Raw genomic sequence first — 10,624 nt, forward strand, 5'->3', positions numbered from 1 at the left:
AAGCAATTAGGAAATAACACTTACTACCCAGGAACCAAAAAAAATTGTTACACAGTGATCACCCTTACCTCATTACACGCGCCATCATCATCATGTTCACCACATCACACCCCACACCCCGTCACCACCCACACACATCATCAAGTGCGCCATCATCACCACATTGAACACACCACCTTCACCACATCACACAACCCATTAACAACCTGACCTCAACAACAGCCTCCGTTGTTGCTAGAGGGCGACTACCTCCAACTGCCCAGTAGCGTCTTTCACGAATCTCCTCCACAGAGGCCGATCTTGACACCGCTGGTACCGGTCTTTGGGAAGTCCAATCAGCTCCACATCCTCCTGTACCACATTAGTACATCTCTTCTCTGGCCGGATAGAGGGATCGCGAGCCCCCTCTATCCGGCCAAATCGAAGCTCTTTGGGCATGCGGTGGCTGGGTAATGCGAGCTACATGATCCAGCCAACGCAGCCTTGCTCGCCGGAGGAGCTCACCGATGGGATTGTGTCCAGATCTTTCAAGGATTTGTGAGCTCCTCACATAATCCAGTCTGGTAAACTCAGGATGGTTCGCAGGTCGACCTGCCTGAATGTTTCTAACCGGCACAGATATTCCATTCGGGGGGTTTCACAAGTGGAGAGAAGGGAGGGCATGACTGTGGCTGAGAAGACCCGAAGCTTCGTGAGGAGATACAGACCAGGTAGCTTCCACACAGCGTTATGCAGATAATGCCACCCTATTGATTCGGAGTGAGACCTCTGCTGTCAAACCGCAGCTGGTCATAGACACACGCTAACCTCATCATCCTCATCATCACGCAAACACACCATCAACATCCTCATCGCATCACACAAACACCATCAACACCCTCATCATCATCACACAAACACCATCAACACCCTCATCATCATCATCACACAAACACCATCAACACCCTCATCATCATCACACAAACACCATCAACACCCTCATCATCATCACACAAACACCATCAACACCCTCATCATCACACAAACACCATCAACACCCTCATCATCATCATCACACAAACACCATCAACACCCTCATCATCATCACACAAACACCATCAACACCCTCATCATCATCACACAAACACCATCAACACCCTCATCATCATCACACAAACACCATCAACACCCTCATCATCATCATCATCACACAAACACCACAATCACATCAAAAGTTACACCACGGTTTTCGCACACTTGTCCAAAAACCTCTCTTATCGCAGGGGACTTTGCGATCTCCGAGCAGCAGTAGCCTTGGACGGTGCTGTGGGTTATCTGAGCCAAGACGTGGCGGATGTCAATAAATCACTTTAGGGTTTTAGCGTGCGAGGTGTTGGTGTGACGTGTGTGAGTGTGGAGAGGGCGGTGATAGTGTGTGTGATCTGGTGAGGGTGGTGATGGTGTGTGATGTGGTGAGGGTGGTGATGGTGTGTGATGTGGTGACTGTGGTGATGGTGTGTGATGTGGTGAAGGTGGTGATGGTGTGTGTGATGTGGTGAGGGTGGTGGTAGTGTGAGTGATGTGGTGAGGGTGGTGATGGTGTGTGATCTGGTGAGGGTGGTGATGGTGTGTGATGTGGTGAGGGTGGTGATGGTGTGTGATGTGGTGAGGGTAGTGATGGTGTGTGATGTGGTGAGGGTGGTGATGGTGTGTGATGTGGTGAGGGTGGTGATGGTGTGTGATGTGGTGAGGGTGGTGATGGTGTGTGATGTGGTGAGGGTGGTGATGGTGTGTGTGATGTGGTGAGGGTAGTGATGGTGTGTGATGTGGTGAGGGTAGTGATGGTGTGTGATGTGGTGAGGGTGGTGATGGTGTGTGATGTGGTGAGGGTGGTGATGGTGTGTGTGATGTGGTGAGGGTAGTGATGGTGTGTGATGTGGTGAGGGTAGTGATGGTGTGTGATGTGGTGAGGGTGGTGATGGTGTGTGATGTGGTGACTGTGGTGATGGTGTGTGATGTGGTGAAGGTGGTGATGGTGTGTGTGATGTGGTGAGGGTGGTGATGGTGTGTGATGTGATGAGGGTGGTGATGGTGTGTGATGTGGTGAGGGTGGTGATGGTGTGTGATGTGGTGAGGGTAGTGATGGTGTGTGATGTGGTGAGGGTGGTGATGGTGTGTGATGTGGTGAGGGTGGTGATGGTGTGTGATGTGGTGAGGGTGGTGATGGTGTGTGATGTGGTGAGGGTGGTGATGGTGTGTGTGATGTGGTGAGGGTAGTGATGGTGTGTGATGTGGTGAGGGTAGTGATGGTGTGTGATGTGGTGAGGGTGGTGATGGTGTGTGATGTGGTGAGGGTGGTGATGGTGTGTGTGATGTGGTGAGGGTAGTGATGGTGTGTGATGTGGTGAGGGTAGTGATGGTGTGTGATGTGGTGAGGGTGGTGATGGTGTGTGATGTGGTGACTGTGGTGATGGTGTGTGATGTGGTGAAGGTGGTGATGGTGTGTGTGATGTGGTGAGGGTGGTGATGGTGTGTGATGTGATGAGGGTGGTGATGGTGTGTGATGTGGTGACTGTGGTGATGGTGTGTGATGTGGTGAGGGTGGTGGTAGTGTGAGTGATGTTGTGAGGGTGGTGATGGTGTGTGATGTGGTGAGGGTAGTGAGTGTGTGTGATGTGGTGAGGGTAGTGATGGTGTGATGTGATGAGGGTGGTGATGGTGTGTGATGTGGTGACTGTAGTGATGGTGTGTGATGTGGTGAGGGTGGTGATGGTGTGTGATGAGGTGATGGTGTGTGATGTGGTGAGGGTGGTGATGGTGTATGTGATGTGGTGAGGGTGGTGATGTTGTGTGATGTGGTGATGGTAGCAATGGTGTGTGTGATGTGGTGAGGGTGGTGATGGTGTGTGATGTGGTGATGGTGTGTGTGATGTGGTGATGGCGTGTGATGTGGTGATGGCGCGTGATGTGGTGATGGTGTTGACGGTACAGAAACATCTCCACTCACTCCACAACTGCCCCATCACCCATGGGGATTTGAGGGGGTGGAGTAATGTTACGACACAAACAACCCAGGCGGGTGCTTGGTGTTCGTTCGGCTGACGGCAGGGCCCACCAGTTAGTGGCAGGGTCAAGGTTCATCGGCTGAGCCTTCACTTCGCGGTGTGAGCGACTTCCCAGACACAACGTGCAGAAGGCTTCTTCAGGCTTGGCGATAGAAATGTGTCTACGTAGCTACACACAGCCGACCTTCCTGCACGGCCCCATCGTCCGCGTCTAACTACGTAGCTGGCTGACTAATGCAGCCATGACGACGATGGGAGCCGTGCAGAGGATCGGCCACGAGGCCGGACGACGAAGAGAGATGACGGCGAGCAGCGATGCAGCCAGGACCCCGCGACAGCCCCGAACCTTCGGTCACGTCCCCTTCTAGAACCTTCGGTCACGTCCCCTTCTAGAACCTTCGGTCACGTCCCCTTCTAGAACCTTCGGTCACGTCCCCTTCTAGAACCTTCGGTCACGTCCCCTTCTAGAACCTTCGGTCACGTGGTCTTCTAGAACCTTCAGTCACGTCCCCTTCTAGAACCTTCGGTCACGTCCCCTTCTAGAACCTTCGGTCACGTCCCCTTCTAGAACCTTCGGTCACGTCCCCTTCTAGAACCTTCGGTCACGTCCCCTTCTAGAACCTTCGGTCACGTCCCCTTCTAGAACCTTCGGTCACGTCCCCTTCTAGAACCTTCGGTCACGTCCCCTTCTAGAACCTTCGGTCACGTCCCCTTCTAGAACCTTCGGTCACGTCCCCTTCTAGAACCTTCGGTCACGTCCCCTTCTAGAACCTTCGGTCACGTCCCCTTCTAGAACCTTCGGTCACGTCCCCTTCTAGAACCTTCGGTCACGTCCCCTTCTAGAACCTTCGGTCACGTCCCCTTCTAGAACCTTCGGTCACGTCCCCTTCTAGAGCCTTCGGTCACGTCCCCTTCTAGAACCTTTGGTCACGTCCCCTTCTAGAACCTTCGGTCACGTCCCCTTCTAGAACCTTCGGTCACGTCCCCTTCTAGAACCTTCGGTCACGTCCCCTTCTAGAGCCTTCGGTCACGTCCCCTTCTAGAGCCTTCGGTCACGTCCCCTTCTAGAACCATCGGTCACGTCCCCTTCTAGAGCCTTCGGTCACGTCCCCTTCTAGAGCCTTCGGTCACGTCCCCTTCTAGAACCTTCGGTCACGTCCCCTTCTAGAGCCTTCGGTCACATCCCCTTCTAGAACCTTCGGTCACGTCCCCTTCTAGAGCCTTCGGTCACGTCCCCTTCTAGAACCTTCGGTCCCGTCCCCTTCTAGAACCTTCGGCCACGTCCCCTTCTAGAACCTTCGGTCACGTCCCCTTCTAGAACCTTCGGTCACGTCCCCTTCTAGAACCTTCGGTCACGTCCCCTTCTAGAGCAGGTTCCCAGAGCTTCTCGACTGACCCCGCCTGTTACCTTTAACCCCCTTCTGGTTGGTTATGTAACGCGCCCATACCCGTGACTACTCCTCCTGGCCGACAGGTGGCACCCTGTCATTACATTAGCATGAGCAGCAATGGCCAGATCAGCACAAATAATGACTGACCAATAGAGAGCCCATAGCTTGACCGGACCCGGGCATCGATCAGCCTACCATTGTAACTGTACCAGATGGGAATTTATTCGGGAGAGCTATGGAGAGCTCTTCAAACTTTGCGGTCAAATAAAAGAAGTTAAAGTCTAGGGGCCAGAGGACATCTTTGTCACAGCCCAAGGTGAACAGGGAATGGCTGCGTCTCCTGGCCACGCGTCTTTACTCGGGGCCTGTCCACCATCATGAAGATCATGAACAGGGGGTCAAGCACGAGGAATCACTCGCGAGCCCTGGCCTCTCGATGGCACTGTAGGCCCTTTTGCACTCCCTACACACTGCAAGCCTCCCCTAGGAAACGCTGCCTGGCAAGGGGGAGCGATGTTGAACACTCCCCACCAGGGCCTTTTTAGGCCTCACATCGGGCAGGGAGATGCGGGAGGGCTGCCGCTGTCAACATCCGAGTACAAATGGAACCACCAGGGCATCGTTGCGCTGCATGTCGAGCCCCGTGCCGCCTGTAGTGCGGGCAGGTGCAAGGAGGTCACACCGTGCCAATCTCCCCAAGCGTATCTGCGTATTGTTTGTCGCTGTAACGTTCTAAACCCGTGCCTCTGCTGGGCACCTGTGAAAAAGAGCTTCATAGCTCATCGGATTCCTCCAATATATATGTGAATATTCTGATTCTGGATCGCTTTGGTACGGGGTGGGGGTGGGGGGGGGTCGTCTCTGGCTGGAGCTTTACCCGGTCCCAAGCTCCGGATCGCTCTTCTCAGACCCCAGTGCCACTCGGGGAGGGGGGGGGGGGAGTAATGGCGCCATCAGTGTCCACCACCACGGTGATGGTGGACACTGATGGCGTCAGTGACGTTGATGTCCACCACTACCACCACGGTGATGGTGGACACTGATGGCGTCAGTGACGTTGATGTCCACCACCACCACAGTGATGGTGGACACTGATGGCGTCAGTGACGTTGATGTCCACCACTACCACCACAGTGATGGTGGACACTGATGGCCCCAGTGACGTTGATGTCCACCACCACGGTGATGGTGGACACTGATAGCCCCAGTGACGTTCATGTCCACCACCACCACGGTGGTGGTGGACACTGATGGCGTCAGTGACGTTGATGTCGTCTGCCACCACTGTGATGGTGGACACTGATAGCCCCAGTGACGCTGATGTCCACCACCACCACCACGGTGGTGGTGGACACTGATGGCGTCAGTGACGTTGATGTCCACCACTACCACCACGGTGATGGTGGACACTGATGGCCCCAGTGACGTTCATGTCCACCACCACCACAGTGATGGTGGACACTGATAGCCCCAGTGACGTTGATGTCCACCATCACCACCACGGTGATGGTGGACACTGATAGCCCCAGTGACGTTGATGTCGTCTGCCACCACCACGGTGGTGGCAGACGACACAGCGAGCCAGCCGCTCCTCGGCAGGTGGGTGGCTACTTCCCACTGACCACCGAGGCCCAAAGTCTGTGGATGAGCGAGAGAGTGAGAAAACAAGAGAGAGAGCTGTAAACAAGTCGAGACTTGCACGAGGAGATAGAACGGAGACTTGAAACGCTGGAGACGAGAGATAAAATACTAAAAGAGATTAAATAAAGATAAACAAATAAACTACATTACTTTAATTTTACCAGGTAAAGCCCACGAAGCTATATGGCTCTTTTTCAGAAGCGACCTGGCCACAAATGACAGCTCAACGAAGTGGCTTATCATCATCACGTGCACATTAACAACAGCCAAGTCTTCTAAACGCATCATTTCGGTTCCAAATGTGGAGGGAAAACACCGCAGGACCCGGAGAAAAATTCACGCGACCACGGGGAGAGATACGGAAACTCCAAATATAGAGCAGGCGTCAGGGTCGAACCCACGACCTCCTGTATGCCAGGCGAGGGAGATAACATCTCCTAGGCACCGCGGTTCATCTGGTGTCTGGATGACGCACCGAGAGTCGTGGGAGAAGCAAAATCCTGCTTCATGGGATAAATAAAAGGTGACCGTGGTAAATTAAAATAATAAAATAGTGAATAATGAAAATTTCTCAAAATTCGTTTTGTTATAACAATTCTATTTAAGTAGAACGTGTTGTCTATATGTATTTAAAGTAGCGCATTTTTGATGTGACGTCACATTTCTCAACCCCCCCCCTCCTCGTCACACATCGTCACAAATGCCTGACCCCGCACCCCCCCTAGGTGCGTGACGTCATTTATGGCCGGCCTCTTAACGACGGGGGGTGGGGAGGGAGATTGCCACTGAATGTCGCCGCGGCTACTCGGGGTCACGAGCGCTGCACGCCATGACGTCACGAAAATGCCTTGTGACGTGCCAGCATCTGCACACGTGACGCTGTGACGTCAACGCGGTAGGGTGGCGGCGCGAAGGCCCTCGAGCCCACAGAGCAAATGGCTGGGTTCGATCCCCGACTCCTCTGTGAGTGTAGTTTGTATTGTCTCTCTTGTTCTGTAGTAAGTGGCGTTTGTATTGTCTCTCTTGTTCTGTAGTGAGTGTAGTTTGTATCGTCTCTCTTGTTCTGTAGTGAGTGTAGTTTGTATTGTCTCTCTTGTTCTGTAGTGAGTGTAGTTTGTATTGTCTCTCTTGTTCTGTAGTGAGTGTAGTTTGTATTGTCTCTCTTGTTCTGTAGTGAGTGTAGTTAGTATTGTCTCTCCTGTTCTACAGTGAGTGTAGTTTGTATTGTCTCTCCTTTTCTACAGTGAGTGTAGTTTGTATTGTCTCTCTTGTTCTGTAGTGAGTGGTTTGTATTGTCTCTCCTGTTCTGTAGTGAGTGTAGTTTGTATTGTCTCTCTTGTTCTGTAGTGAGTGTAGTATGTATTGTCTCTCCTGTTCTACAGTGAGTGTAGTTTGTATTGTCTCTCTTGTTCTACAGTGAGTGGAGTTTGTATTGTCTCTCTTGTTCTGTAGTGAGTGTAGTTGGTATTGTCTCTCTTGTTCTGTAGTGAGTGTAGTTTGTATTCTCTCTTGTTCTGTAGTGAGTGTAGTTTGTATTGTCTCTCTTGTTCTGTAGTGAGTGTAGTTTGTATTGTCTCTCTTGTTCTGTAGTGAGTGTAGTTTGTATTGTCTCTCTTGTTCTATAGTGAGTGTAGTTTGTATTGTCTCTCTTGTTCTACAGTGAGTGGTTTGTATTGTCTCTCTTGTTCTGTAGTGAGTGTAGTTTGTATTGTCTCTCTTGTTCTGTAGTGAGTGTAGTTTGTATTGTCTCTCTTGTTCTGTAGTGAGTGGAGTTTGTATTGTCTCTCTTGTTCTACAGTGAGTGTAGTTTGTATTGTCTCTCTTGTTCTGTAGTGAGTGTAGTTTGTATTGTCTCTCCTGTTCTGTAGTGAGTGTAGTTTGTATTGTCTCTCTTGTTCTGTAGTGAGTGTAGTTTGTATTGTCTCTCTTGTTCTATAGTGAGTGTAGTTTGTATTGTCTCTCTTGTTCTGTAGTGAGTGTAGTTTGTATTGTCTCTCTTGTTCTGTAGTGAGTGGAGTTTGTATTGTCTCTCTTGTTCTACAGTGAGTGTAGTTTGTATTGTCTCTCTTGTTCTGTAGTGAGTGTAGTTTGTATTGTCTCTCCTGTTCTGTAGTGAGTGTAGTTTGTATTCTCTCTTGTTCTGTAGTGAGTGTAGTTTGTATTGTCTCTCTTGTTCTGTAGTGAGTGTAGTTTGTATTGTCTCTCTTGTTCTGTAGTGAGTGTAGTTTGTATTGTCTCTCTTGTTCTGTAGTGAGTGTAGTTTGTATTGTCTCTCTTGTTCTGTAGTGAGTGTAGTTTGTATTGTCTCTCTTGTTCTACAGTGAGTGTAGTTTGTATTGTCTCTCCTGTTCTGTAGTGAGTGGAGTTTGTATTATCTCTCTTGTTCTGTAGTGAGTGTAGTTTGTATTGTCTCTCTTGTTCTGTAGTGAGTGTAGTATGTATTGTCTCTCTTGTTCTGTAGTGAGTGTAGTTTGTATTATCTCTCTTGTTCTACAGTGAGTGTAGTTTGTATTGTCTCTCTTGTTCTGTAGTGAGTGTAGTTTGTATTGTCTCTCTTGTTCTATAGTGAGTGTAGTTTGTATTGTCTCTCTTGTTCTACAGTGAGTGTAGTTTGTATTGTCTCTCTTGTTCTGTAGTGAGTGTAGTTTGTATTGTCTCTCTTGTTCTACAGTGAGTGTAGTTTGTATTGTCTCTCTTGTTCTGTAGTGAGTGGAGTTTGTATTCGCTCCCCCTGTTCTGTGTGGATTTCCTCCGGCCTTCCTCTGGGTTCATCCCATATTGAAGGCAACGCCCAGTGGAACCGTTGTCAATCAACCATCCCAATCGTGATCACTCAATTGAGATCACGCAGCAGCAGCAGTAAACTAAACTATAATAAACTCAACTGGACTATTGTCATTATACAAGGTGAGGCCCATTGCGCTATGTCGCGTGACCTGAATATCACGAATGATAGCCCATCAAAGTGGCTTATCATCACGTGGAAATTTATAGCAGCCAAATAGTCTCTACGCGTGATGTTGAGTCTATAAACGTGGACGGGAAAAAATCGGACATGAAGAAAAATCTACGCAACCACGGGGAGACACGCAGCTCCAAATATAGAGCAGGTGTCAGGGTCGGGATCAAACCCATGACCTCCTGTATACCTGGCGAGGTAGTTAACATCTTCTAGCCACCATAGTCTTGAGGTAAGCAAGCGTGGGTGATAATGAGTTTACGTGATGAGTTGCAACCACGTGGCCGGCTCCATTGTTTTTTATGTGGCCTGCAGGGAACACCGTGGGAGGATTCCCCGGCCTTCTCCACCATGCCACCTCTACCCCTCTGCACCCTAGGTGCCACCGCCACCAACGCTGGAACGCGCCACACCAGCAGCACATCATCATCGACATCATCACCAACGCTGGAACGCATCACACCAGCAGCAGCACATTATCACCAAAGCTGGAATGCGTCACACCAACAGCAGCACATTATCACCAATGCTGGAACGCGTCACACCAACAGCAGCACATCATCATCACCAACGCTGGAACGCATCACACCAACAGCAGCACGACATCATCATCGACATCACCATCATCGACATCACCGCCGGCCCACCATCCGACTCTGTTTATTACAACCCGCACCGCCAGTATTCACAATTAGTGGCAATAAGCGTCTCACAAAATAAGACACCACACACAAGGGATAAATTATCTGTCGACTCTCAGAGTCGGGGGGGTGGGATGGGTAGGGTGGGGGGCGGGTGGAGGGGGGGGGGTGTGAACAGAGGTGGCTGGTAAGTAACTTGGGTCGGACATCCCCTGCCACTTTGACCGACGGAGGGTGAGCGCAGCAGTGGCGAGCACAGCAGTGGTGAGCACAGCAGTGGTGAGCGCAGCAGTGGTGCAGCGGGCCATAGAGCTGGGCTGAATGTTGGGGTGAGTGTTACTGTTTGGCTCAGCTGAGGGGGTTGGTGGTGATGAGGTTTGAGACCATGATTGGAGTTAGGGCCCACGCTAGGGCTAGGCTTGGTCAGGGTTACTGTGAGTGCTCGAGTTAGAGTGTGGGTTAGTGTGTGGGTTAGTGTGTGGGTTAGTGTGTGGCTTAGAGTGTGGGTTAGTGTGTGGGTTAGAGTGTGGGTTAGAGTGTGGGTTAGTGTGTGGGTTAGTGTGTGGGTTAGAGTGTGGGTTAGTGTGTGGGTGTGAGTGTGGGTTAGTGTGTGGGTTAGTGTGTGGGTTAGTGTGTGGGTTAGTGTGTGGCTTAGAGTGTGGGTTAGTGTGTGGGTTAGAGTGTGGGTTAGAGTGTGGGTTAGTGTGTGGGTTAGTGTGTGGGTTAGAGTGTGGGTTAGTGTGTGGGTGTGAGTGTGGGTTAGTGTGTGGGTTAGTGTGTGGGTTAGTGTGTGGGTTAGAGTGTGGGTTAGAGTGTGGGTTAGAGTGTGGGTTAGAGTGTGGGTTAGTGTGTGGGTTAGTGTGTGGGTTAGAGTGTGGGTTAGTGTGTGGGTTAGAGTGTGGGTTAGTGTGTGGGTTAGTGTGTGGGTTAGTGTGTGGGTTAGAGTGT

General features: G+C 50.8%; 1 protein-coding gene across 1 annotated transcript in view; it reads right to left on the minus strand.

The window, feature by feature from the left end:
• Positions 1 to 9,663: 9,663 nt before the first annotated feature.
• The window catches only part of LOC142922740 (protein sel-1 homolog 1-like), a gene marked incomplete at its 5' end in the record, with an annotated part of 26,421 nt that continues 25,460 nt past the window's right edge, over positions 9,664 to 10,624 (minus strand). Inside the window, one exon of the mRNA XM_076063578.1 lies at positions 9,664 to 10,624. This exon is cut by the window's right edge and continues 1,988 nt beyond it.

The sequence above is a fragment of the Petromyzon marinus genome, unplaced genomic scaffold (genome assembly GCF_048934315.1).
Source record: "Petromyzon marinus isolate PM22_M1 ecotype Great Lakes invasive population unplaced genomic scaffold, UKy_Petmar_22M1.pri1.0 PM_Scaffold_155, whole genome shotgun sequence".
Lineage (NCBI taxonomy): Eukaryota > Metazoa > Chordata > Hyperoartia > Petromyzontiformes > Petromyzontidae > Petromyzon > Petromyzon marinus.